The sequence below is a fragment of the Chlorocebus sabaeus genome, chromosome 1, assembly GCF_047675955.1.
Source record: "Chlorocebus sabaeus isolate Y175 chromosome 1, mChlSab1.0.hap1, whole genome shotgun sequence".
Classification (NCBI taxonomy): Eukaryota; Metazoa; Chordata; class Mammalia; order Primates; family Cercopithecidae; genus Chlorocebus; species Chlorocebus sabaeus.
Window position 1 is genome coordinate 88,785,926 of NC_132904.1, and position 26,680 is coordinate 88,812,605.

General features: G+C 41.9%; 1 protein-coding gene and 1 long non-coding RNA gene across 8 annotated transcripts in view; one reads left to right on the plus strand and one right to left on the minus strand.

Annotated features, from left to right (window-relative positions):
* Positions 1–2,175: 2,175 nt before the first annotated feature.
* On the minus strand, positions 2,176–17,622 carry LOC103248224 (uncharacterized). Of its 3 annotated transcripts, none has more exons than XR_012094388.1 (4): positions 15,893–17,622; positions 12,200–15,551; positions 10,278–10,567; positions 2,176–2,564 (listed from the first exon to the last, which is right to left on the minus strand). It is a non-coding gene; the product is annotated as an uncharacterized lncRNA (long non-coding RNA). The 3 variants fall into 3 exon arrangements; XR_503180.3 differs by having other exon boundaries at positions 2,176–8,193; XR_012094387.1 differs by having other exon boundaries at positions 2,176–8,193; positions 10,278–11,303.
* Positions 17,623–18,050: 428 nt separating this feature from the next.
* Positions 18,051–26,680, plus strand: part of FAT3 (FAT atypical cadherin 3) — a 698,441-nt gene continuing 689,811 nt past the window's right edge. For 4 of the 5 annotated variants that reach the window (XM_038005353.2, XM_073020270.1, XM_038005355.2 and 1 more), the window contains exon 1: positions 18,114–18,205. The gene's annotated coding sequence lies outside the window, so the exon portion shown is untranslated. Of the gene's footprint in view, positions 18,206–26,680 lie in introns of all 5 variants that reach the window. The other variant, XM_073020268.1, reaches the window with a different exon arrangement.

The window sequence follows — 26,680 nt, forward strand, 5'->3', positions numbered from 1 at the left end:
TTATGAGCCCTTCTGATGTAGAGGTGTTTATTAGACATGCTGTACAATTCAGTTATTTATATTGCTTTTCCTTAACTTTATTTTTCTCATATGTAATTTAAACAATTTAATAAGAGAACTTGGTTAAGAAAGGCACTAAAACTCCCATTCTCTTTGTTACACACAGTAAAACTTAAATCTCCAAGGGGAAATACATTTTAAATATATTTGTATTCACCATAAGGCAAAGCTCTATCTGTTTCTATTCCCTCTTTGAACCTGAGAAGAACCTCCATACAAGAACCTCCAACCTCCTTGGGGTTGGCCCTCTTGAATAAATGTTGACCCAAGACTGTAAGAAGAGGCATGTCAAATATCTGGCATACCTGCCAACCTATTGCTGAATGTATATTCGGCTGCCAAAAAGTCTCTTCTAATAAATAAAAATAAATGCCTACATGAAGGAACCAGATGCTATGGAAATAATTTTGCTCAGCTTGAAGATGTTTTTCATGAACTGCAATTTTCAGAAACAACAATTTGCCTCTGAACAGACTTTAATAATGGAAATTGAAGCAGTTTTAAGACGAAAGGAAGGTTGGTGTGTTTGAATACCCACAGAATGATGTATTTCCTAATATGAGGTGACAGGTATGAAATGAGACGACAAAATTGTTGGCATTTATAAATACATTATTTATATTCTTTCCTGAATGCAGGTATCATACTTTGATTTTTATCCAAAAGTTAAAAAGCTGTGAACCCAGATAAAATTTAACCAAGGGTTATTGTACTTGTGTCATTACCAAAACGGGACCTCTTCGACTGCTTGAGTGTAGAGTAAGTCCACTTTCATTTTAACCCTGGTGTCTGGAAGTTTTTCATCTGTAAAACTGTATAAAGGGTTGAAGATGACATAAATTCTTCGGAGTTGTAGGGTTTGCATCAATATTTTCTCTCCTTTAATGACTTGCACATATTTTACTGTGATTACCACAGGAAAAACAAGTTTGATCTGAAGATCAGAATCCTTTAATCACTTGTCTGTGTTGCAAAAGAGGCAACATTCCCATTCTGGGCTGAATTATCAATTGATTAGGCCTAAAGCAAGGAAGTTGACAGTTCAGAACACATACTATGCACCAATCTTTTTCAGATAGTGTGTATTATCTGATCCTTATAACAGCCTTATAAAGCAGAAAGCATCACTTCCATTTTTCTAACTGAGGAACAAAGTCTTAGAGAGGTAAAAGAACTTTCCAAAGGTCACACACTAAGCACGTGGAACAAGGGAAATTTCAACCTAAGTCTCCCTGGCTTCAAAGGCACTGCTCATTTACTTATTTCTCAAAAAGATCTAACATTCCAAAATGAGGGCTCAAAGTGGAGTGGTTAGAGGAGGCTTCCAGCTCTATTCATTCTTTTTCTTTAAGTTTATGAGCTTTCAAAGATGATAAGCAGATGTTAAATATGTAGACTCAAACCAGAAGTATCCTTATCTTGCATCTTCGCTGTGGAGAGAATTGGGCTCTCCCTCCAGAATGAGCTTAAGTAGCTATGCACACTCTCCTTCCAGCCCACCTCTCCCATCACCATGTAATACCTTCTCACAGACCCCAGTGCCCTCTTGCCACCAACAAGCTATCTTCTGTCCACATCTCAGGTCTTTATTTCCAAAACAACGCCTCATCCTTCAAACCTCTTTGGTCAGTCAGCAAGCATTTCTCAAGGGCCTATATCAGCCAAATAGTAGAAATAAAGGATATAAGTAGAAATAAATAATCACAGTTCTTGCCCTCCAAGAGTTTATAGTCTTGCGGGGAAAAAAGGCATCCAAGCAGTTACTTGTAGTACAATGTGATGAATACTATATATAATACATGTGACAAATACTCAGGTTTATTTACTGAAGCACAGGGGAAAACACAGAAGGAGAAATTAACCCTGCCTGTGATATTTGGATCAGGCATCTCAGAGGAGATAAGCTTTCTGTGGTGTTTTGGAAATTGAATAGGAAGTTACATAGCTAAAGAAAAAAAATAGAAAATATTTCCAGAAAAGGCAGATTGTATGTATAAGGGCCTGTAGGATTAAGTAAATGGCTGTGGGAGGGGCTTGGCATGACTCAGATAAGAAGAAGAATTGTGAAGTGTATTAGTTTCTTGTATCTGCCATAATGAAGTACCAAAAACTGGGTGGCTTCAAACAACAGAAATTTATTTTTTCACAGTTCTGGAGGCTAGACATCCAAAATCAAGATTGACAGGATCATGCTCTTCCTGACAGCTCTGGGAAAGAATCCTTCCTTGCCTCTTTCTGGCTTCCAGTGGTTGCCAGAAGCAACCTTAGCATTTTGTGGCTTGTAGGTGCAACACTACAGCCATGTGGCCACCTTCTCCGTGTCTTCACTTTGTCTTCCATATGTGTACATATGACTCTGTGTCCAAATTTCACCTCTTTATAAGGACACCAGTCCTGTTAGAGTCCATGTTGATGACTTCATTTTAATTTGATGATGTCTGTAAAGATCCTACTTTCAAATACGTTTATATTCTGAGGCTCCAAAGGATAGGGCTTCCACATACCTTTTTTGAAAGACATACAGTGCAAGTCATAATAGGGAGTTAAACCAGGAAAGGTAGCTTGGGAACGATTGTGAGGAACCATTTATTCAAATGAACACTATAAATAAATCACATATCACATGCCAAACATTTTGCTAGTTAAAAAAAAAAAAAAAAAAAAACGTTTACAACATAAATAAATGGAAATTAATTTAGGATATAGAAAGAGAAAGACTATTGTATCAATACAGAGAAAGCTCTGCAATTAATCATTCTAAACTTAGTGGCTTCAAATAACCACTTGAAAGAACCAATCATTATTTCTGATTGTGTACCTACAGGTCAGCTGAAGCCCATCTAATCTAGTCTGCACTCATCTGAGAAGCCTCAGCTTTAATAATTGCTCATCCTCCTTGGATAACTGGGCCAGTGGGGGGCATGTTCTTGTGATAGTGTCAAAAGGACAGGGGAGTAAATGAAAGTCAGTCAGGGCTATCACTTCTGACCATATGTCGTTAGTAAAAGCAAGACTTACGGCCCTCAAGTTTAGAGGGAGCAACTATAAAGTTACATGGCAAAGGGAACAAATATAGAGAGGAGTGATGAATTGGGGGCCATCTTCCTATGAACTTTGCAGTCAAATAGATCTAAGGTAACATGAGATACAAAGATAGATATTTAAATAGATTTGTTACCTATTGCATAAGCCCTTAACTCTCTTTACAGCAGGCAATAGCTTGTTCCTGTAGAGTATTTGAAGTAAAATTCTCTCTTTTCTTTACTCCTTGTCTTTTAATCTTCTTTTATTTTATGGTTAAAGAAGGAAACAGTCGATATTCAAGACAAAATGATAAGGACTAATAATGGTAGAATATAATATATCCCCAGGAACACACTGAGGGACTCTGCCAAACCTAGGTAGGTTTTGCTTACTCCATCACAATGAGGTAAAAGTGGTGGAATTTCAGTTATACTCTCAGGTTCGGCACAATCTTCCCACTGTCCTTAGGCAATTAGGGGCATCCACCTAATTCAGCCGTATGTAAAATAATTGCGGTGCTAAAGGATACCAGAAAAGCCTCTCTGCCTGTTTCTCTTTATCAATCATCACCAATTGACAGTGATGCCAAAGGCTGTCAGGATGGCTCCTAGAAATGTGGATTAAATCTAGACCCTGAGACCGTGTCCAACTCTGTGGTCTGTCAACACCTTTATGCTGTCAGTACTCAATCAGTGCTCTTCCCCTTCATCATTTCATTAATATCATCCTCCCACCAGTAAATGTGCACTCTGCCTCACAGCCATGGCAGCTCCCACAGACCTGAAGTGTGAACCCATCTCTGGGCTTCAGCTGGCAATTGAATTGCAACAGAAAACATACCAACGCCTGATGTGTGAAAAAGACGAAGATCTGAATGGCACTAGGCTTCATCGGCCAGAAACACATATTTTATGAAGAAAAAACTTAAAGGAAGGAATAAATGACTCTTTAGGTTCACTACTAATAGCTATTCTTTTTTTCTCTAATTTTAAAAGTAGAACATGGTCATAGATAACTGGGAAAATTACAGAAAGGCATAAAGAGAAATACAAAAACGACCCATAAGAGTACCACTCAGAGATAACAACAGTTAACATTTTAGCATTTTTCTTTCCTGTCACTCTTGCATACAGATAAATACATATTTTACATAAAAGTAGATCACAGAAAATAGATGACCCACTTTTTATTCATCTTTAATATTACGAGCACTAACCCAGATCGTTTTCATTAAATATTCTTCAGAAACATGATTTTTATGCATTAGGGTAGTCCACTTTCACATTTCTCTTTGTCCTGTTTGGCATCCATGAGTCCAAAATAAAGGCCTCATATTAAGGATAGTTGTTGCTAAGATGTTGACTTTCTATTCTCAATGTTTGTCATATCCTGGGTCCTCTAGAAAGTGTCTGTGAGAAAGGGTATGTGCACCATTAATTGATTGGAAACACAGTTGAAGGAAGCAGGAGCAGGGGATGAAGGGAGAGAGGCTGGGAAGGAAGGAGAGTCAATACGATAAAGCATTTTCCAGCAGGTTGCCATGGGACTGCCTGGGAAGCTCTATAATCAGAATCAAAAGATCATCCATAGGAAGACGGAAGGAGACTATCCACAGGCAACCATCTGCTGCTGGACAAAGATTCACTCCACCGAGTACCAGTGTTCCTGCATTTCTGGGTTGCACATGCATGAACACCAGGTGGAGTCTCTTGCCATTGGCCTGAGGCAAAGCCCTGTTAGGTTGGGGCTGTGTGGAGTCATGGGAGCTGGTGCACAGCAGCAGCTGGAAAAGAAACAGGCGGGTCTGACGTACTGCAAAAAAGGAGTCTGATTCAATGCCTTGTCTACAACTTTATGGCTATTTAAAAAAAAAGAGACAAAAACCATAAATGTTTAAAAGAAATATTTCATTGTTATTTTGACAATGTTAGGCCTCAAAGAGAGATAAGAGAGAATGAAACTGTAAAAGTTTTCTTTTACAGGAGAGCAGAGTTGGTGCATCTTATCCTAGTAAGACAGTCACAGACACCTGCCATTCCTTTCGTTCAAAATCCTCCTAGTAACAACTGCTCTGGGATGTCTTTCTTTATTATTCCCCCCCAGAATGAGCATTGTATAGTGCACCCATAGCATTTTTGTGCTCTCTTCCCACTGCAGTCACTATGACAGTATTGTAGGGTGGGTTCTCCACTTAACAGAGTAGAAATTGCTAAGTACAACTGTTTAGCCTTTTGTATCTATGTGTGTACTCAAAATTGTGAAGAAACTTCAGACAGAATTTTAGAGGTAAGAACACTTCATTTAAACACATAAATAATATCAAATTCCCCTTCTGTAAATAGCAATGCTTTAGGCAGTTCAGTGGACATGGAGATTAATTAGATATGTCAGTAAAGGCTGCAGATAAGGTAGCACAAGTATACGAATGTCTTGTCCAACAAATACTGCTCAGTGATCCACTTATTCACGCCAAGCATGAATAAGAAGTAAACAAGAATCAGATACAACCTTTTATTTCTTTTACAGTTAAAAAAGGAGCACTTTATATTTGTTACAAGCTGAAAGTGCATTTATATATATATTAACTAGTTAGATGTTTATTATAATCCTGGGGAATGGAAGTTAAGGCCCCAGGTTCTGGATTAAGAGAGGTGTCGTTTCAACTTTGGTTTTTGTATTTGTGGTAGGGCAATGGATGGAATTTCAAGTCTCACGTATAAAACAAAAGGAATAATGATAATATGAACTTTACTCGGTTGCTGTAGAGAATAAAATAAGGTAATGCATGTAAAGCACTTAGTACATTGCCAAGCATAAAGTAACTTAATAAATATTAGCTGTTTGTTATATTGTTTCAATTTCACAGTGAGTTTAAATGCATTGTTCAGGATTCCATGTCAGGGTGGGGCTGGAAGAACCCTTTTTTTCTGTCTTCTAGGCTAGCAATATTTCTTTTGAGGTACAACACTGGGAAGCACAGTTGCTAGTTTCAGACCTCTGGTCCTAATGCTCAGAGCAACTTTCTGCACTAATGGACAGTCAGTAAACATAGTTGAATAACTAAAAGGTGGAAGACTGTAAGTCAAATCATATAGTTGCTAATGTATAATAAAGACAAAATGTGTTTCAGTACTTTGCTTGGCATTGCTTGGGAGAATATTAAAGATATCAAACATTATTGGTTCCTTTGGTCAACTGTCTGGTGAGAAAAAAGTAAGTGCTCAGATCATGAACAAATCCTTCAGAGATAGGTTATGTTTTAGCAGAGTTGGCCTGAGCACTGAGCACCAAGATGTTCAGGAGATAATTCAAGTTCTCATCATCTTGTCAGGTGAAAAGCAGGGCATGGTGGGAGTGACTGAGGAAAGGAAAGGCTTTTTGCTTCTGACAGAGGAAAGACCTGTGACAGAGACTTCCACGACCCAGGCATCTCAGAAAGGGAAATGGTTCTGGATCACCAAAGTCTAACTCAGTGGGTTTACATCAAGAATGTTAAGTGCATGCAGTCATTGAAATGTTCAAGTTACTGAAGCCCAAGCCAACTGGAACAAAAGGACAGCAGTTGCATCAAGAAAGAGCCAGTGGGATGGAATCCACATCCTGAAATGTAAACCTGTGCTTGTTCTCTGGCAACTAAGGGCTTTGGAAAAGCATATTGCAATTTTTCTATTTCATTACCTGACTATTACTACAGTAGACTTTCTAGTTACCATTTATTGAGCATCTACTATGTATCAGGAACACACATACATTAGCTCATTTAATTAGCTTCCAATTCTCCTATATCCATCAGGGATTGGAGCTCAGGGAAGGGACTTTATTTGTTTTGCTCACCTCCATAACCCCAGTGCCTAAAACAGTGCCTAGGTTCTCAATAGAAGAGGATAAATATTATTGTCATCCAAACCTGAAACTCAGAAGGATTATGTGACTTAGCTAAGAAATGGAGGGGCTAAATCTGGAATCCAGATCCATCTAACCCCAAGTCCTGCCCTCATCCCCTGCATTAGTTTCTCTTACCAGTTTCCCCACCTCTAGGTTTCTCCCTTTTCAAAGGTCATGTCACCACGATTAGTCCCCTAAAACACTATCTTTATCTTGTTTTTCAACTGAAAATCCTCGAGGCCTCTCAGCTGCCTTAAGATGACATTCAAGCTCCCTGGCCTAGCATTCCAGGTCCTATGAAATATGGTCTTTACATCACTAGTTTGCACTAAAGCTCGAATGCAATATTCTTGCTCTTCCTTGAGTAGGTCTTGTGCACATCTGCCCTCTATCTCTCTCCCTTTCCATGTCATTTGAGATGACTGATTCATTCTGCCCAGCCATCTGAATCCCTCCTATTCTTTAGAATTCAGCCCACAATGCACTTCTTCAATGATGCTTTTCTATTCCAGCATGTAATACTTTCTCGTTTTGCAGAAATTTCAAATCTGTTATTATGTGCCCCATTCTTTAGGTCATTAGATAATATCTCACAATTACTGGTCTTCATCAGGAGTATAAAACTTGTCTCCACAACTAGAGTATAAGCACACTGAGGGCAGTAATCATGGCCAGAATCAACTTGTAAAAGACAAACACTACATTTAGCATATAAAAGCTATTGGTTGAATGATTAATGCAGTTAAGCATTTTGGGTTAGACTAGCTAGATGGCATACGTTAAACTTGTATGTGTGTGTGTGTGTGTGTGTGTGTGTGAGAGAGAGAGAGAGAGAGAGAGAAATTATTGGTTTAGAGCAAAAAAAAAAAAAAGTGCAAACACTAATATCTTGATACTGTAAAATGTCCCTTCCTTTTCCTCTTTCTTTGCTCCTTGCCCTTTGCTGCTGGCAGGATCCTTGTGTGTCTCTGTCGAATGACAGAGACTGCCAATTCTGGAAGACATCCTGCTGAGAGATAAATCCAGAGTCACATCAGCCTGGCTGGGCTGGAGTTCAAAGATCCTGGCCAAGATTTCAAACTGGCTCTATTCAAGAGCCACGAAGTTTTGAGTGGCAGATTTTGCTGCAAGATTACTGCAAGATTGCTGATGAAGATTCTCAGTGACTTCAACGGGAACATGATCAAGCTCTACCCAAAATGCCAAGTCAATTAGAGACTGGCACTGTGAAAAGCAAGAATTAGGAAAGATTATTATTTATTAACCCTTGTTCATGCAAAAAAAACACAATGATACACTTCTTAGCTTGGAAGTATCATTCAGACTAAACACTACCGTTCCTTCCAAATCAATCAGTTTTAAGGGAAATGCTCATTTATCTGACAAAATGTGTACCATGTTAGAGTGGAGGTAGGAGAGAAGCTATCTATCTCCTTCCTGCACAGGCACATACCACCAAAATAAATAAATACAAAGCTGCCTAAGTCCATTCTGAAAAGGGCTGTTTCGAATCCTTTTACGGTAAGATAATGATTTTTTGTTTGTTTGTTTTTTGTTTTTGTTTTGAGACGGAGTCTCGCTCTGTCGCCCGGGCTGGAGTGCCTTGGCCGGATCTCAGCTCACTGCAAGCTCCGCCTCCCGGGTTTACGCCATTCTCCTGCCTCAGCCTCCCGAGTAGCTGGGACTACAGGCGCCTAGTTTTTTTTTGTTTTTGTTTTTGTTTTTTGTATTTTTTAGTAGAGACGGGGTTTCACCGTGTTAGCCAGGATGGTCTCGATCTCCTAACCTCGTGATCCACCCGTCTCGGCCTCCCAAAGTACTGGGATTACAGGCTTGAGCCACCGCGCCCGGCTAAGATAATGATTTATACGGAGCAATCTCCCATCAGCAGCTATTCCTATTCTCGAAAGAATTCAGTTGTTCCAAAAAAACAAAACAAAAACAAAAACAAAAACCTACTATTTGGAACAATCTCCTGGGAACTATTGAGAAACCAGACTGGGGTCTCTACACCGTGTGGAGCAGAGACAAAGATTTGAGCTCCTAGAAGCTGCTCTGGAAATATTCTTCAAATAGTTGTTCACTTAAAAACAATCGTTTCTTTTTCTCTGTACAATAGAAGCAGGTTGGGGGCTAAGATTTATTCTGAAATGGATAGCCACTCTGGAAAGGAAGCAAGTATACGTGTTACACTAAATTACAATTACTATTGACTTGTTTTCCAGGGTACAATGGAAGTAAGTAGAAGCAACTAGAGAAGAATGAAAGCTCCTTGAGACAGGAGCTGTCATGTTGACCTCTAGGCTCTCTGCTTCTGGCATATAATAAACACTCAGGAGTGTTTGTGTGATGCACTTATGCTTGCACAAGTAAATAAATGGGCTAAGAAATGAATAAAAGTAGTGGGTTTGTTTTCCATCCTGGCTCTTACTGAGTGGATTATTCCCAGGTTATTAGAATATTAGTTTTTAAAACTCCTCTGCCATAAGTAACATCTAAATTTACAGTAACTAAAACCTAATGTTTCCTGAATTTCCCATAGCTTTCAAATATTTTAACCATAAAGGGCTAAAATATGCATGTCCACTCAGAATGTTCCACTGGACACATGTCCCAGCTAAAAAACACTAAACATCAATGATGTGTGTGATCTCTAAATGTCAGTATCGGGACTTGACCATCTTTCTTGACTCTGACCACTAATGAAAACACTCTGTGCTACGTTCCAGAGCTGCAGGATGCTTGACAGATTTGCTGGAAATTTTCACACTGCTCTGACCTCTCTACTAGCTTCCAGGAACACCACTTCAATACCTTGTAATGCCATTACTGTCACTCCCAAACAAGTTCAGAAATATGTGCTGAGAAATGAAATTTTCTTCAGACATTTCTTCACCTAAGCCTTCCAACTCTGAAAGATAGAAGACTCTATCAAGTGAGTCAATTTTGTCTTAAAGGCAAACAAAAAGTTATTGGTACCAGGTTTCAAATATTTAATGGAAAGTAATACTTGAAGCACGGCTAAAAAAAAAAAAAAGTTACTGCTTTTAGGTGCAACTTGAAGAAAATGAAAATACTTTCTATGTCAGTAGCTCCTGAAGCATTATTTTATTTTTCAAGGTGCATAATCCTTGTAAGTAATCTGATTATTTCTTAACATCAACAAGGATTGCTTGTAATTACTTGCCTCAAAATTCTCATCCCAGGGTTTCAAAAATAAAGTGTGTCCCTGTAACTATGATGGCAATAACATTCAAAAGGTGCACAAACTTTAATTCCAGTTCACATTCATGCAAAATGTTACTTACCAGGAAAATCAAAGCAGCTGAGACAATAGACAGCAGAACTACCTCCAGTTACTTCCCTTCTTCTATTATGATTCCAACTATGGGGAGATGCTCCCCAAGTGTGCTTGACTATATGGGGAAGCACTTCCCTCTGTGAATCACAGGCCAGACCTTAGTAGCATAAAATCAAAATAACCAGGATGTAAAAGAAAGAAAACAGTTAACGTGGCCAAATAGGTGAGGATACTGGTTCTGTCCTCTCGCCAAGTGGTTAATTCCCCCTCCTCAGCAGGTCTGTAGTTGGCTTCAACCTGAGGGGAAGAGGGTGGAACACCTTTAGGAGACAGTGGATGCTATTACCTCCAGCTGTGCCTACCTAAGCAAAATGAATTGGCTAATTGAAGCAATTATTTGGCAATTCAAACCCAAACACCTCACCATCGGGGAGCAATGAGGATAATTTGGAGTTTTTGCCAAATTAGGTTAACTAACGACTTTCTTTGCATAGATTTAAAAGTTGGGTTAAAGAAGTATGGTACTTCCATTTTTGAAGACATGGGATCAGGGTCCACCTGGGTTTACACTGAACTGTGAGCAGTGTGTGCATGTTAGGAGTGGGAAGATCTAGGTTAGTGGTTCTCAAATTTGAGTATGTATCAGAAGCACTAGGAGATCTTGTTGGAATGCAAACTGCTAGGCTGCACCCCCAGAATGTCTGCATCACTAAGCCTGGGGCCTGGGAATTTGCATTTCTAACAAGTTGTAATTTTGCAGATTTCTAACAAGTTCTAATTGATGCAGATGTTGCTGGTCCAGGCAGTACATTTTGAGAATCACTGACTTAGGCTTCCCTCTAGAGAAATGTAAGACAGTGTAGACGTATGATAACCTCACTTTCTCTGATCTCTTGAAAACCCAAATATATAAGATTGGTTAATATTTATTCATTCAACAAGCAAACATTTTGTTGAGCACTCACCATGTGAAGCTCACCTTGCTAACACAGAGATAAAAGATCACCCTTTATCCTAAAGAGGTTCCTAGTCGCTGGAGACACAAAAACAAGATGAGGATGAGGCTGTGTGAGAAGTGGTATCACAGAGGTACAGACCAATTGCCAATGAGAACACGGAAACTAGACACAGACTGGCAGTCACCAGAAAATTTCCTAGGCCTGGCAGGGTAGCAAAGAACTGAAAATAAAGGTAGTATTGTTGAAGAGTTTGATTGAAATTTAGAAAAGCAAATTTTGAAGGGGAAAAAAACTGAATCCTATTATCAACTCCTTGAACCCGCTACTTCCTCATTATCAGTAGCTGTTTCACTTTACTGAAAAGCAACCATATTTGGTAACTAATTATTTACAGGTGAACAAAGTTATCAGCTTTGAAAGTAGACAATGAGGGCCAGGTGCAGTGACTCACACCTGTATTCTCACATTTTGGGAGGCCAAGGTGGGCAGATCAACTGAGGTCAGAAGTTCCAGATCACCTTAGCCAACATGGCAAAACCCCAACTCTACTAAAAATACAAAAAGGAGCCAGGAGACTCTGTGTCCAAAAAAAAAAAGAAAAGAAAGAAAGAAAGAAAAAAGAAAGGAAAGAAAATAGATGTTCTTGCAGTTTCTTTTTGACAAACAACTGCAGACAGCAAGGTACTTGTTCTGCAGTGATTTTTTGTTATGCAAATAGTTTGATGCAATTCACTTTTGAAAAATTACATTGACATTCATAGCTAACATTTGCCCTGGTGAAAAGAAATGAGTATTAACTTGTTTAGCCAAAGTATTCAAAAATAAGAGTAAATAGCGCTTTTCATGAATTCAAAATGAAAAGGATGTCCATGTTCCTTAATTTGAGGCAATATGCCAACATTTATTCTTAATAGTACTTCACTGCTTTAATTAAGATCAGATAAAAAACAAATTGCTATAATTTACTCACCAACATTGTGGTAAGGCTTTTTTCCTTCTCTTTGGTTTTGGGACTCCTTAGTTGAGATGTATTTCTTTCCAGTTTTTCTTTTCTTCTTTAGTAAACCAATGAGGAAGAAGATTGTGTATTTTTTTCCTTTTAGCAAGAAGACAAAAGTCTTCATTCTATGCCTAGATTATTTTTGGAGGTGGACTAGAGAAGTAACTAGAGAAAAGAAATAGCAGCTATGATATAGGCAAATCAAAAGGCAGTTAAATAGATAGATAAGCTTTATCTTCCTTTCTAACTCTAAGACTTTATGGTACCTATTGATATGGTTAGTGGTTTTGTGTCCCCACCCAAATCTCATCTGATTTATAACCCCTATAATCCCCACATGTCAAGGGAGAGATGAAGTGGTGGTAATTGGATCATGGGGGCAGTTTCCCCCATGGTGTTCTCGTGATAATGAGTTCTCACGAGATCTGACAGTTTTTCAAGTGTTTGGCAGTTCCTTCTGCATTCATTCTCCCTCCTGCTGCCTTATGAAGAACATGCCTTGCTTCCCCTTGCCTTCTGCCACGATTATGAGTTTCCTGAGGCCTTCCCAGCCATGCAGAACCATGAGTCAATTAAGCCTCTTTCCTTTATAAATTACCCAGTCTCAGTCAGTTCCCTATAGCAATGTGAAAATGGACTAATACACCTATAATAAATTATTACGTCACTTTTAGATTACAACTTTCCCTTTGATTGGTAAAGAAACATCTTCATTTGTAAACAAGTCATGTTTCAAAAGTCTGCAAGCCACTTGTTTTAAACTTGGAATGCTTTTGCCCCAGAAATATGTTATAAATGGAAATCAAAGTACACTAGTCCATATAAGCATATTTCATTCATAATATAACTTATCTATTATAGTAAAATATAGGGACACCAATAAAAACTAATAAATTACATGTAAGATTAAAACAGAGGTTTTGAATGGAAAACTCTAATATTCCATCCTCAATACACTTGAAGAAAAGCAGGTTTAATTAGAGGCCAAGAACGTAGATGAAAGTTTTGCTAAAGGTGATGAAGTGGGATCCTGGTACTATTCATACATTGGTACCTGATAACATTTGCCCTTATTTACAACATTATGTCAAAACATATAACAGGTGTAACACTATATGTCCTTTATGCTCATTAGTCATGGTTCTTGTAGAACTTTAGCTTGTAAATAAAGTAAAGAGAGGAATAAAAATTCCCCCTCACTGGAATGGCAGTGGTACTAACTAAACCACTTGAATCATCCATTTGTAACCCTTCTCACTTTTGCTTTTCTTTGTTTGGTCATTCCATTAATGACTTCTCCACTGGTCCAAAGATCTATGAGGGTAGATATCTCATCAGTTTTTGCTAATCATTATATCCCCAGCACTTAGCAGAGAGCCAAGTACACAGCTGCTCAAAAATAATTTTTGAATGGATGAATGGGTGAGTGAATGAACAAATGAGTAAGAAAGAGAAAAAGGAGAGGCCTAAAGAACATAGAATTACAGATGTGTTAAAAATGAGTCTCTGACATTATGTTTATTATTCTCTGTGCACCAAAGAGAAGAAAGAGCAGTAGCCAAAACAGGGGCATAGAAGGAGTTTCCCAAAGGATAAAGACAGTTATTAGGACAATTTGCTTGCTGAAAATAGAGTAATTCAGTGTGTCCAGGTTTAGTTTGGTTGCTGTTCCAAAATAAGAGGAATTGAAATTGATCAGCCTTAGGATAGTTGAGTGGCAAAGAAGGCCACCTGCAAGTACAATTAGTGGTGTACCAAGGGTGGGCTAATAGAAGAGGTCTGCACAGCAAGCAGGCAAAGGGGTGGGTGGGAGCACTATCTGTAGAGAATTTAAAAAGAAAATCAGTCTGTTTTTTTAGTATTACTTTGTAGCTACAATTCTAAAAAATGTCAGTGATAAAATATTCCTCCGTAACAAGATCATTTTGGTTTAAGTTCTAAAAAATTCCTGTAGTTACTGTTTTGAGTTTTAATTACATATATGTAAATTCCAAATTAGCATAATTTAATTACTTACTCTTTAATAAACCTTGCAGTCTAAGTTGAAATTAACTCAGAAAACTTCTAGTTGTACAACGGGTCCCCAAAACAGGTGACCTTGGGTACACATTTGAAAAAGTAAAATCTTCATAGGGCAGTTTGAAAAATCATTTGTCCGTTCCTTGATGTAAGTATTTAGCATTGGTCGTAGGTGTTTTAGCCTAAGATTGCCAGAATATAGAGCATGATACAAGGACGTGCTGAAAATATTTTATTGGGAAGTGTGATCCCAGGAAGCATGTGAGGAGCAGATGGGGAGAACTAGGGAAGGTTGGAGTGCCAGTACAAGGATGTGTTATCAAGCTGGCCATTGCTTCGGGAGAATGTCTGCTTTGTTTAGCAAAGACCATCTGAGAAGCTCCATGGAACACATTTCTGAATCTTTTCCTTGCAGTTGGAGAGAGGAGTATTTATCCATGGGCTCCCACCATAGGCTCTTTAATCTCTCATGCTTCTAGGTTTTGGTTCACATTGTAACTTCACCCAAAAAGCCCTGAGTGGGGGTAAGATGCAAGGGAAACCTAGAGCAAAGCACTTTCAGATTGTACCTGTCTGAAGCTACTTAGACAGGTTGGAGACTACTTAGAACTGGTTGCTCCTGCAGTGGCTTAAAGCAACAGGTAAGGCCCAGATGATTTGAAGTGGTATATGGAGGCCGTGATATATGGCAAGTAATGCGATTTTATCATAGATTTGCAATTTTTTGTTTTATAAGTTCCTTTCCTATGAGGACTTCAATGTCCTACATACCATAATCATTGGGTCTGATAGAAGATTTTCAAGTTTTCACCACTTGTTAATTCTTTGAATATTTATTGAATATGTACTAATATTTATTGAGTGTGCCAGGCTTTATGCAGGGATAGAAATGTAAAATATGACAGATTCTTGACTCTCATAAAGCTCACTGTTTTTTCAACTCTGTGCCTTCCACTGTACTGACACACAGTAGCACCCCTTCCCAACCCATATCACCTTTTTTTAAAAGAAAGAGTCTTAATCCATCAGCCAGACTGGATTGTAATGGGGCTATCATAGCTCACTATAACCTGAAACTCCTGGGCTCAAGTGATCCTCCTGCTTCAGCCTCCCAAGTAGCTGGGTCTATAGCCATGAGACACTGTATGTAGACACTACACTTGCCTAATTTTAATTTTTTGAGGAGGTGGAGTCTTGATATGTTGCCTAGGCTGGTCTTGAACTCCTGGCTCCAAGTGGTCATCCAGCCTTGGCCTCCCAAAGTGCTAGGATTCCAGGCATGAGCCACGGTGTCTGGCCGGCCCTTTAAAAAAAATACAGTCTTCTTATACAATCAGAATTATTAGCACAATGAATAGTAAATGATATGCAAATCTGAAATGACCAGAGGAGTGTCCCATTAGATAAACCATTCTACTATTTTTGCAGGAAGTCTCTTACCCACAGGCTATAATGGCTTATGTCAGCCCTGGGAGTAGAGACTGTTTACTTTATTATGTATGTACTGCCTAGGGATGGGGAGGCTGAAATTTAGACAGATTTCTGTACTTATCTGTAAGGCACCTCTGAGGCATTAAAGAACATTTGGAGAAGCTGAAATCCAAGAGCTACACCAGCAGCAGAAGTGGCCACTCCTCCACTCACCTGGCAGTCTTCCCAGGCAGAAGGTAGAAGATGCCTTGCCTCTCTGCCAGCACTTCTTCCTTGAGCATCCCAGTGGCCAAACCACCACCAGCCGACTCTACCCAAAGTGCCTGGTTGCAGGAGCCAACTCGTTTCAGCATATCCCTAGAAGCACTCAGGTGGGAAATACATTGATTCATTAAAACCTTTGATGCAAAGTTAGCTGCATTCTGTCTGTCACAAGGAAAATGCCATGCCAGGGACATATTTATATGACAGTAAACTTTTAGTGCCTTAGAAAGCTGCTGAATAAAACTAAAATCAGAATAAAATTAATCAGATGCTAACAGTTTGGAAAGCAGGTAAGTTTTCCTAGCCCTACTGTTAGTGGTTTCCTTCACTCCAGACCTATCTTCTGGCCTTCCGTGACAATGAAGCCCTTGGTAACATCATGCTTATTACCCCCGAATTAGCTGATGTATGAGGAGCTGTCAGTGTTCCTTAGTATTCACATTAAACTCTCAGGGCGGAATGACCAGAGCATGCCGGGTGCTTTATGTGGCAGTCAAGGCAGCGAGGTTGCTGGAGGCTTTCAAGGGGAACTTTCCACCCGTGGGGCGTGGCGAGGCCTTTGTGTAGCTGTGAACAGGGCAGAGGTCCCAGGCTGGGAGCGCGAAGGCCAGAAAGGTAAACTCAATCGGCTTTTTAAAGCGCTTGCTCTAGTGATTGAGCACATAGCCCTCTAGAAGCAGCCCTACTTCGCTCTCCAAAGAGAATGTCATGTTTCAAAAAAAAGTAACGATTTCCTCTGGGGAAGAGATCTGCAGTCCTGGGATCCCTTTTCTCCTGGTGCCAATGGCAGAGTTGGGGAGAAAGTGCCCGACAGAAAGCATAGGAGGACATGCGCCAGCTGCGCTTGCCTTAGAGACAGATGTGAGTTGCTCTCTCTCTCTCTCACTCTGTGTGTGTGTGTGTGTGTGTGTGTGTGTGTGTGTGTGTGTGTAGGTGGCGAGTAGGGAGGGTTAAGGTTCTTCTCTGCTGGGAGGAAAAGAAAGACAAAAGTGTGAGGATACACAGAGCAGGGAACGAGTGGAGTCCCCTCTCCACCGGGGCAGTGTGGGAATGGAGGGAGTGCAGTCAGGGGGTCCTGGGACTTAGGTGGGTGCTGCAGAAGTGACCAGGAGAGCTGACAGGGTGGAGTCGCAATCATCAAGCTCCAAATCAATCATCCACCCCTTCACAGTCCCTCTCCCCCATTAAGGCAAAAAATGTTTAAAACATATTGGGGGTAGGTCAAGAATGAAGAGACTGCACCACGTTAGCTGCTTAGTCTAGTTCCCTCCTCCACAAGGTAATCGGATGACCCCAGGATCTCAATGTTTAGGAAAGTCGTAGGAGCCCTCACTGGGAGGCACATTTTTAGTCCAGAGGCACGGCATTTGCTGGTTTAATCTTCACACTGCAAACTAGCCTTGGGACGTTAGATAAACCATGTTAATCTCGATGTGCCTCAGTTTCCTCTCTGTCCCAGGAGAGTAACGCGTTCTTTACCTGCACGGGGCTGTGGTGCGGGTGAGACCGAACGCAGTGTGCGAAAGCTCTCCCAAGCCAGCAAGCACCACGCTCTCTCCGCGGCAGGAAAGCACGTTGGTGTTATCCTAGAGCCCCAGAGGGCTGAGGGAAGACTCGAGCTCTAAAATTAGTACAGCTTCCAGGCCTGGCGCCGGGAATGCCCTCCAGCTCGCCGCGCCTCCCCCACCGCCCCCTCCCGCGCTCCCCCTCTCCCCCTGCGCCACGCTCCGAGATCGCTAGTCATCCCGGACGCCGAGACTCCTCTCCCCCTCGCCCTTTTCGCTCGCGGTTTGGGAGGAGGAGACTGCGAGAGAGAAGCGCGAGGGGGAGATGGGAGAGGGGCTTGGCCGTGCGTCGGCGTCGGCTGTGATGGGGAGCCCGGAGCAGCCAGGCGGCGAGCAGTAGCAGCGGCTGCTGCAGCTCGGAACAGACAGGAGAGCCGGCGCTCCTCCCGGCAGGCTGCGCTGTGAACTCGGCTGCGGATTGGGATCTCGCTCCCCCGTCCCTCTCCTCCCGCTGCTGTTCTCCTCCCCTCGGCTCCCCTCCTCCGCTTGCGAACCCCCGGCAGCGGCGGCGGCGGCGGCGGCGTCCCGAGCGCAGAGCGCTTCTGCTGGCGGCCTCAATCCCGGCTAGCGCGCGGTGGGCACTGCGGCGGCAGCAGCCGGAGGACCAGCTCGCCCGGAGCAAGAGCGCGGAGCACTGGGTGAGGAAGACCACGGGAGAAGCGCCTCGTAGAGCCGTGGATCGCGGGCGGAGGCAAGGGTGCGTGGGGATTTGTAGCGTGATGATTTCGCTGCCTGGTGCACCGGCTGGAGCGCGCCTGCCCGAGCACAGCCTCAGCTGCTGGGTGCAAATGGGCTGCGAGGTGGGCTCTGGAGGCGAGAACCGACGGAGCGCATGGGGGAAACTTTTCACCTTGTAAAGTTCCAGCCTCCGCGCAGTCCCGAGCCACCGTTGCTGCCGCTGCAAACTGGAGGGGAGGGTGACTTGGCCCTGCGGCGGGAGCCGGGAGGTTTACACGGAGAGTTGGCCAAGTTTGGGACTGAGGATTTGGGGAGGGGTTGCGAGGGGGGTTGCGGATCAGTGCACCCATCCCCGGCTCCCAGCCGCCCCTGCAGGTGGATGAGAAGGTTCAGATGGCGAGCCTGCTTGGCAGCCGGTGCCTCTCGGGCGCAGTGGGGGATGTTCAGATGCCGATGGATGATGCACTTAGGGGAACCGGAGGTGCAAGTTGGGTCGTCGCTAGGCAAGGCAAGGCGCAGAGCAGTTAGCCCAGCCTCCACTTTCGCTAGGAAAGGGAAGGGGTTACCAGTCTGCGGGTCTGTTCCCCACGCCTGACTCGGGCTTGCGGGGCTTGTGGGCAGGGTGAGATGTAGTGAACGGCGGCGGCAGCTCTTCGACTGAGAGCGACATCCTTTACGGAGTGGTTGGGGACAGAGACTATCCCTGCTGTCTTGATAAGGAGAGGGAACCGGAATGCTTTGCGAGAGTGCATGATTTTTGGCGGGCGTGTGGGAAGGCTGCTTGTCTTTGAAAAGAAAGCAGCGCGGGGCTGACCGTCCCAGGAGTGTGGAGGAGCTGTCTCCGGGTTGTGGGCGAGAACGCCAGGGGCACCAGCTCCGAGCTCAGGCCCCATCCCGGGCGGTGCGGGGTAAATCCCCTCTACAGGCCAGTGTGTGTGCAGGGCAAGGGTAGGGGGCTGAGGGGCGCTGGCGGGGAGGCAGTAGAGGTGGCCTGGACCATCTTGGCGCGGCGCGCGGTGAGCGCGAGGATTCCGCCAGTGGGAGTCGCTGAGCTAAAGTGCATCTGGCCCCCCGGCTTGCGCGATGGCGAGCCCGGATATTTTTAGCTGTGCTGTGATCTGAATTCCCTCCTCCCCTCTCTCGTTGACTTTTGTCGCGTGTGTTTTCCGAGATGGTTAAACATTGACCACGATTAGGCTTTGCGGAAAGCAACTTTTATTCACTTTCCGCCATTCTCCTCTTGTGGGCTGCTGGTGGCGGGGGCGGGGGCGGGGGGTGCTTGGGGCAAGGATGCAGGGGTGGCCGGAGTTTGGCTGCGAGCTAAGAGAGCCACTTGAGTTACCCGGGATGAGAGGAACAGGGGTGCTCCCGGGGTGCGAGTGTGCTGGCAGTGACATCCTGAGGCTGCAGCTCGCTGGAATAATGGGCTCAAACCAGGCGGTGGAGAGGGGTCCCCGGAATGGACGTCGGGGGCAGGGAGGCTGCGGAGACTCTGCGATGTCTCTGTGAAGGACTAGGAGAGGATCCCAGGAGGGAGTGGCGCCTGCGACCCCGAGCGTGGGCAGCCGGTGGCTCTGGCACGCGGAATCTGGTGGACTCCTAGCGCCTTGGCCGGGAGCTCCAGCTCCATCCCGCCGCCGCCGCGCGCCCAATGGGACTCAGCTTCGGGTTTGGGCGAACCTGCAGCAGCCGCGGCGGGAGGGAGGGACGCTGGGACCGCGCTAATGATTGAAGTCTTTTTTCCCCCTCTCCCCTCCTCCCGCTCCTCTCCGCCCCCAGACTCTGGCGCGTTTGTTTTCCAAGTTGGATCCCACTTCCATTTACAAGTGTCAGACAAACCCGCGAGAACCTCCCCCCACCCGCCCCGGCCCCAGCCAGACTAAGGAGGGCGCGCGGGGGGAGGGGGCGAGCTGTCTGGGCAGCGCCTGTGGAGGTGCGACGGGCCCACCCGGGGCTTGAGCGGCTGGGGTTCCTGTGCGTGGGGCCTTGATGTTTAAAAGATACACATAAACAGCAACAAAACCCAAACCACTCGTGGCCAGTTGTATTCCGCCGCTTTTCTCCTCTTTGCCTCGGACATATTAATTTTCTGGCCCTGACGCTAGTCTTTTCAAAGACGAGTCCGGGGTAGTGGGAGGAAGGGGCGGGGGAGCAGGCCGACCAGTTCATCACGGTGGATTTGTGCTCCTGGCTTTGTTGCTAGGATTAGATTCTCTGATTGCGCCCAGGCTGAGTTAAAATAAAAGCAGAGAGACAGAGAAGCGGCCAGAAAGACTGCAGACGACTTTGCCCGGATCCAGGCGGCAAATTCAGGTGGTGGAAAGGGGAAGCCCGCCATCTAGGAATTGAGGACCGAGGTGCCCACATCTCAGTATCGATCAAACAGAGCCCAGATTTCTTCTCCACCAGCAGGCACTGAAGTTCTCTTCACATTTACAGAACGCTTGAATGATGTTCTGGTGTGACGTGGAGATTTGAATCTGAGAAGGAAAGGAAGGGAGGAGGGGATGGAAGAGAGAAGAGATTTGAGAGATTGTGATTCTTCAGAATCCTAGAAATTGCACAAAGCCAACTGCTTCTGCTTTTTTCTTTCTTCCTCTTCTTCCTCTTTTTTTTTTTCTTTCTTTATTCCTAAATTGGAGCAGTTGAACAGTGAGAGAATAAGGAACAGCCAAGGAAACCAAGGCTCCAAGAGACAAAGACAAAATACATAATAACTTTAGCACTTTGATGTGCTTTTTATTTAATAGGGTTGGAGTAGGGGAAGGTTTTTGTTGTTGTTGTTGTTGTTGTTTAACATTTTACAAGGAGAAAAGTTGTCTCTTAGAATTAAACCGAATGTTGATATTCAATCATGAATCTCAGTTGTTGCCTTTTTGGAACTTGAACAATGAGTGATGCTGGGGCCAGTTTCTGTGCACAGTGCACTGGGATGAGAAAGTTCCCAGAACTGTTCAGTTATAATGTCTTCATATCATCTGAATCACACAGAGAACTCCACATGAAAGGCAGCTGGCTCAGAGATCAGAAATCAGTCAGCTGCTGGGCTGGCTCCATCTCATGTCGCTGCAGGATTTTCACAGCCAGTGTTTGTTGACCAGCGACTGGCTCTCAAGCCTTTTATAAATCTTTCTTTCAAATTTTATTTATTCTGGTCCCTGGCGGAGTCATTTTGGGGATTTTTTTAATAGGACCCAGTCTGTCTGTTAACTAGCAATTACAGTTGTGCTGAGCTACTCAAAAATGAAATGAGTAGCAATAAACAGTGGATACCCACTGACCTGTATGCTATATGGTTATTTTGCTAGCCCACAGCTTTTGTGAAGCTATGGCTCTTCAGGCTGCTCACAGAAGAACATTTTGATGTGTCAAGTTATGTTATCATCCCTGCTTTCTTCGTACGATCCTGAATGACCTGCACTAATCTGGCTGATGAATTATGTCAAACAGAAAGAAGTAGGCAATTACCAGGCAGGAGAGGGTATTGAGTCATTACCAGCAGGTCTGAGGAGTGCTCCTGGTGGCTATTGTGGTGTTATGCTATATTAATAGCTCACAAAGCAAAAAAGACCATTGTGGCTTTATTTTACCAGTTGTGGAGTTTGGGTATGGCATTCCTTCATAGCCCACATCTGTCCAGTTGCCTGGTGGGTTGGCTTTTTCCTCTAGGGCAAGAAGGAAAAGGATAGTAATGAGGGTATTTGATTTTTTTTTTTTTCCATTGTGGGGTCATCCCCAGGTGTTTTGTTTTTGGTTTTTTTTTTTTTTTCTTCTTCTACAGGAGGCTTGAGTAGGGAATCATCTGATGGGAGCAGGTGGGCCTGTCCATTTGAATTGATTTCCTCTGATTGCTGAAGAAGGACTATTGATGAACCACTTCTTTGCTGATTGTGGCAAACATTAGAGTTGGAATGGAAATTTAAAAGAAAGGGATCTGACAGACTTAGAGTGAAGGATTTGTGTTCTGCCCAGTTCCTTCCTACAGTTAGCAGCGCCTCTGATTTCTACAGATATGCATGGTCTTAAAAATGTTAAAGAAAGCACAACTCCTACGTATGCAGTTTTACTTACTGGTGAAATTTTCTGCAATGCTTTTTCGATCTCTAATTGTTGAATATGTCATTGTCAGCATCTTTCTACCCAAACTGTAAGGAGTGGATCTTTGTTTTTTTAATATATCCTGACCTCTTGAGGATCACCACAGTGTGACAACTTTCTTTGGGAAGACTCGGAGAGTAAATACCTCTTCTGTGTGTGTCAATTTAATTCTATAGGCTTCTCAAACTTATTGGGTTTTCTGTCAATTGCAGGGTATCTACTCCTTTAATAAGCTTTATTCCTTTCCTTGTTTTCTTTTATTTATTTATTTTTATTATTTTTATTTTTTTTTACATTACCTCCTTTCTCCAAATTTCTAAGAATAATTTTCAGGAAAGGCTGCCTTTCCTTGAAAAACAAATTCAGCTTAATGACACAGATTGAATTTATTGAGAACATATTTGACACTTGTCTAGTGGGTTCAAGCCAGTTTCTGGTCTACCAAAATCGGCTATCAGTTACATGTAATAGTGACAAATGACCCATTCTAGCAATTCTGAATTGGAACGGCATTTTCAGGTTAGTCTTAATTTTAGCATATTCTAGGACTTAGATTTTCTTTCTTTTTTTTTTTTTCTTCTGCTAAGTGGAAGGGATGAAAATTTGAGAATGGATATACTGGCATGATGATAGAAAATAGAAAACAGCTTTCAGAACTTTAGGAATCAAACTCTTCACATAAACAAAATATTACTTCCTTTACTAGCTAGATATACATAATGTAGAGAACCTGGAGGAGTTGTGAGGAGGGCCACAGGATTGCCCTTCCTTGAACAATGCATTATTGAAGGTGTTGCCTACCCTGGGCGGAAAAGTCATACAGGGGACCCTAAGAGGAGTCCTTCAGCAGATGTTAGTATTTCAACTTTCTCCCCTTCTGGGGTTCCAAAACTGTGAATTATAGACTCTTCAACAAAGGAAAGTTGTTTCATTAACTTTTGCCTTTGTACATCTGAAATACATCCCTTTTTAAAATTCTGTAAAGTTACATGGAATTTAACTTATTTTTTCTTTCTTTAAAAAATGCCTTGCTTTCTCTTCTATTTTCCCTATTTTATTTTTGTTACTTATTTATTTAGAGACAGAGTCTCGCTCTGTTGCCCAGGCTGGAGTGCAGGGGTATGTTCTTGGCTCACTGCAACCTCCGCCTCCTGGGTTCAAGTGATTCTCGTGCCTCAGCCTCTCCAGTAACTGGGATTACAGACACATGCCACCATGTCCTCTTCATTTTTTTATTTTTAGTAGACAGGGTGTTTTGCCATGTTGGCCAGGCTGCTCTTGAACTCCTGGTCTCAAGTGATCCGCTGACCTCAGCCTCCCAAAGTGCTTGATTTGTAGACATGAGCCACTGTCCCCAGCCCTGTTATTTATTTTTTAAAATTTTCTTTCAAAGTTCTTTTCAGCAATATTTACTGAATCTACCTCTTTCACAAGACAGTGGTCAAGATTCAAAGAATAGTAAAATATATCCATTGCTTCTGCTTAGTACTGTGTATTGGGAAAATGAGAGATGCCTATGTGTGTACACTAGAAGTCACATCTAACAATGTTTATTAATTGACAAAAGAATGTCTATGAACAGGAGCCTCAAGGAGGAGGGAGAGATAAATGTGAGGTGAAGTAAACTTTTAAGAGGAGTGTAAGTTATTAAAGTGAATATATTTAATAATTCTTACTAAAGCCCTAATGTATGCAAGGCACTAAGAAATAAATTAATTCCTTCATTTATCAGGGGGCAGGGCAGAGCTCCTTTTTGTAAGAACATGTTCATGGGGCAGGTCAAATGGGCTGTCGGAATGTTAGTTAATATTTTGAGAAGACTTCAGAATTTATTCATGTCCTTTCTCCACTGTCCCCTTGTGGTCTCCCACCCCCCAGTTTCAAAGGTAGCCTTTAGGATTTTTTCAATGTGTCTGGGAGCCTGCATGCAGGTGCACACGGTGTACTTTTAGTCCTCTGTTTTCCTATGTTTGAGACTTAGTTGTGAATCTCAGGGTTAACTTTGTCACAGAACACTCTGAGGTGTTCTGTCCTTTAGGTATTCATCATTTAGATCTGTTGCTTGGTTTTTAACCTTAAAAAAAAGTTTTAAGAAAATGGCATACAAAGTAACATTAGCTTCCAGAATGTGAGTGAAAAGGCTAGACTTTTTACCTTGGACGTTCTTTATGACTTGATCCTACTTGTACTTTTCAGAGCAGTTGCAAATAATATTTCTGTTAATTCTTTCTTTCTTTTCTTTTTTGAGATGTTGGAGATAAGCACAGCTGTTGAATGAGGCACAGATATGAAAGGTTAACTGGAAGTTTAATTATAACTTCAGGACTTCAACTAAATTAAATTCCAAACAATCTGATAAAAATTGTAGCCTTTTCAGTGCCGTGGAAGGTCAAAAAGTGACACTCTGGAGCAGCTATTGATGTTTTATATTTTGAGATAAGCCCCAAATTATTAATACTACTAAATATCATTGAACATTATTTAATATTTGTTAACATCTAAGAGTATTCCAGATGACACAGATTAAATTTGGTGACAAATGTGCTTAATGACAGTATAAATACCAGGTTTTTTTTTTTATCAGATAAATTCTATGCATGTCTCTGTGTGTTTTTTTCCAAAGCAAAATGAGGCTATATCTTGGTAGGAGGATCAGCTTGGTCTCTTTTGAAACCTAGAGCATTTATCGCACATGACATTTTGTTGATTTTTTAAGTCCAAGTATGTGATCAATATTTTGGACATCTGAAATCTATTTTTGATTGTGGTTTGCAATTCTCTGTTGGTTCTAAGTGGTGGCTTAATGATGGCAGTTGCTGTTGTGATTGGGTGAGCAGTTATGTGATTCATGTGGTCCCGTCCCATGCTAGGGTGGATTTTGCAGCTAGGGTTTCATCAGATTGGCCTGGCTATGGAGAGCTTCACTGCAAAGAAATGTACACATGAAAGTGGGCCAAATGCAGATTACTTTAACATCGCCTGTGTTATGGATAGAGTGGGGTGTGAATCTTTCCCACACTTTCCACGTAAAAAAAAGTTTGCTAATAACAGTTTCAATCAAATGAATAAGAATTCAGAGGTGTGTGGTAATCTCTCTTGAGAATTTGGTACCTATTTGATAGGACTGTAAAGGCATTTCAGAATGTCAATTAAATGGAAAAATATGCCTGGAATTGAATATAATTAAGAAATGTTGAAGTCTGGTGTCTACATATTCAGACACTGTATAAGATGGTTTAATTAGTGAACAAGGATTTGGATTTATTGACAGAAGGTCTCTTTCTCATGGCATATTTCACTCATTAAAAGCTCATAATGTCTTGGATCTTTTTAGCTGTTGGAACTTGACCATTTGTCATTTTGTGCTTCTTGACTTCAGTGACATGAGTTTTTTTTTTTTTTTTTTTTTTAACTGTGCAACTGATTAGGATGATGTTGCGTCTCCCATTGATGATTATTTCCATGGAGTGGATGCATGGTATCTTGTAAACGTTATGAAGCATTAGGCAAAACTCAGTACTGCTGAAAAACAAGAATTGGAAGGTAGAATTACTATTGTGGAATTTTTGGTCTAGCATCTTAGAAGTAATTAGAGTAACTTCCTTTTTATAAGTACTAGGTTTATATTATATTTACCTGATGGCAGAATTTACATTTAAATTCACATTTCTCTACATCCTTTTCAGTTTTTTGGTTAATGGTTTATTAGTTCAAATCCTTTTTATTCCTGACTGTTGACGTGAAACAGTTTCTAATCATATAGAAGATTGAAATTCTTTTTTAATATTCTTGTTGTGGGATATATTTCTTTTTGAACTGCATTTGATGATTATAAGTGCCTGAAAGTACTGCAGTTAGTAAAAAGAGAACTTGGGAATGTTGGCAAATGAGGTAGGGAGAAACATGGTTCAGTCAGTCCTTGAGAATTTTTCATTACCTGTTTATAACTTAGATTTTGGCTGTCTCCTATACTGGTATTAATGTGAACAGCTACTTTTATAAGATTTTTAAATTCCTCATCTTCATAGGTATGTTCTCTAACTCGGAGCTATTTAAAGTAATCTAGCATTCCATCTTTCCTGTAGACATAGCAGATCATTCACAGTCTGGTTGAACTAAGTACACATTACATTGTTAGTCTTTTTGGTGGCATGTGCTGGGTTCTTCAGGTCAATGTCATTGTTGGCAAAGTGTATTAAGAGTGCTCCTATTATCTTGGAATAATTTTTGCATGGAGCATATTAAATAAATGTGGTGTCTGACCCTTCAAAAGTTAGCTTCCTCAGCTGAATGATGTTTAGCTAAGTAAGTATAAGTCATAATGTATGAGTGATCCTAAGTCAGTAAGATGGTGAACTGAAGTGGCATCATCTGCTTGGCAGTCCCTGGATTAACA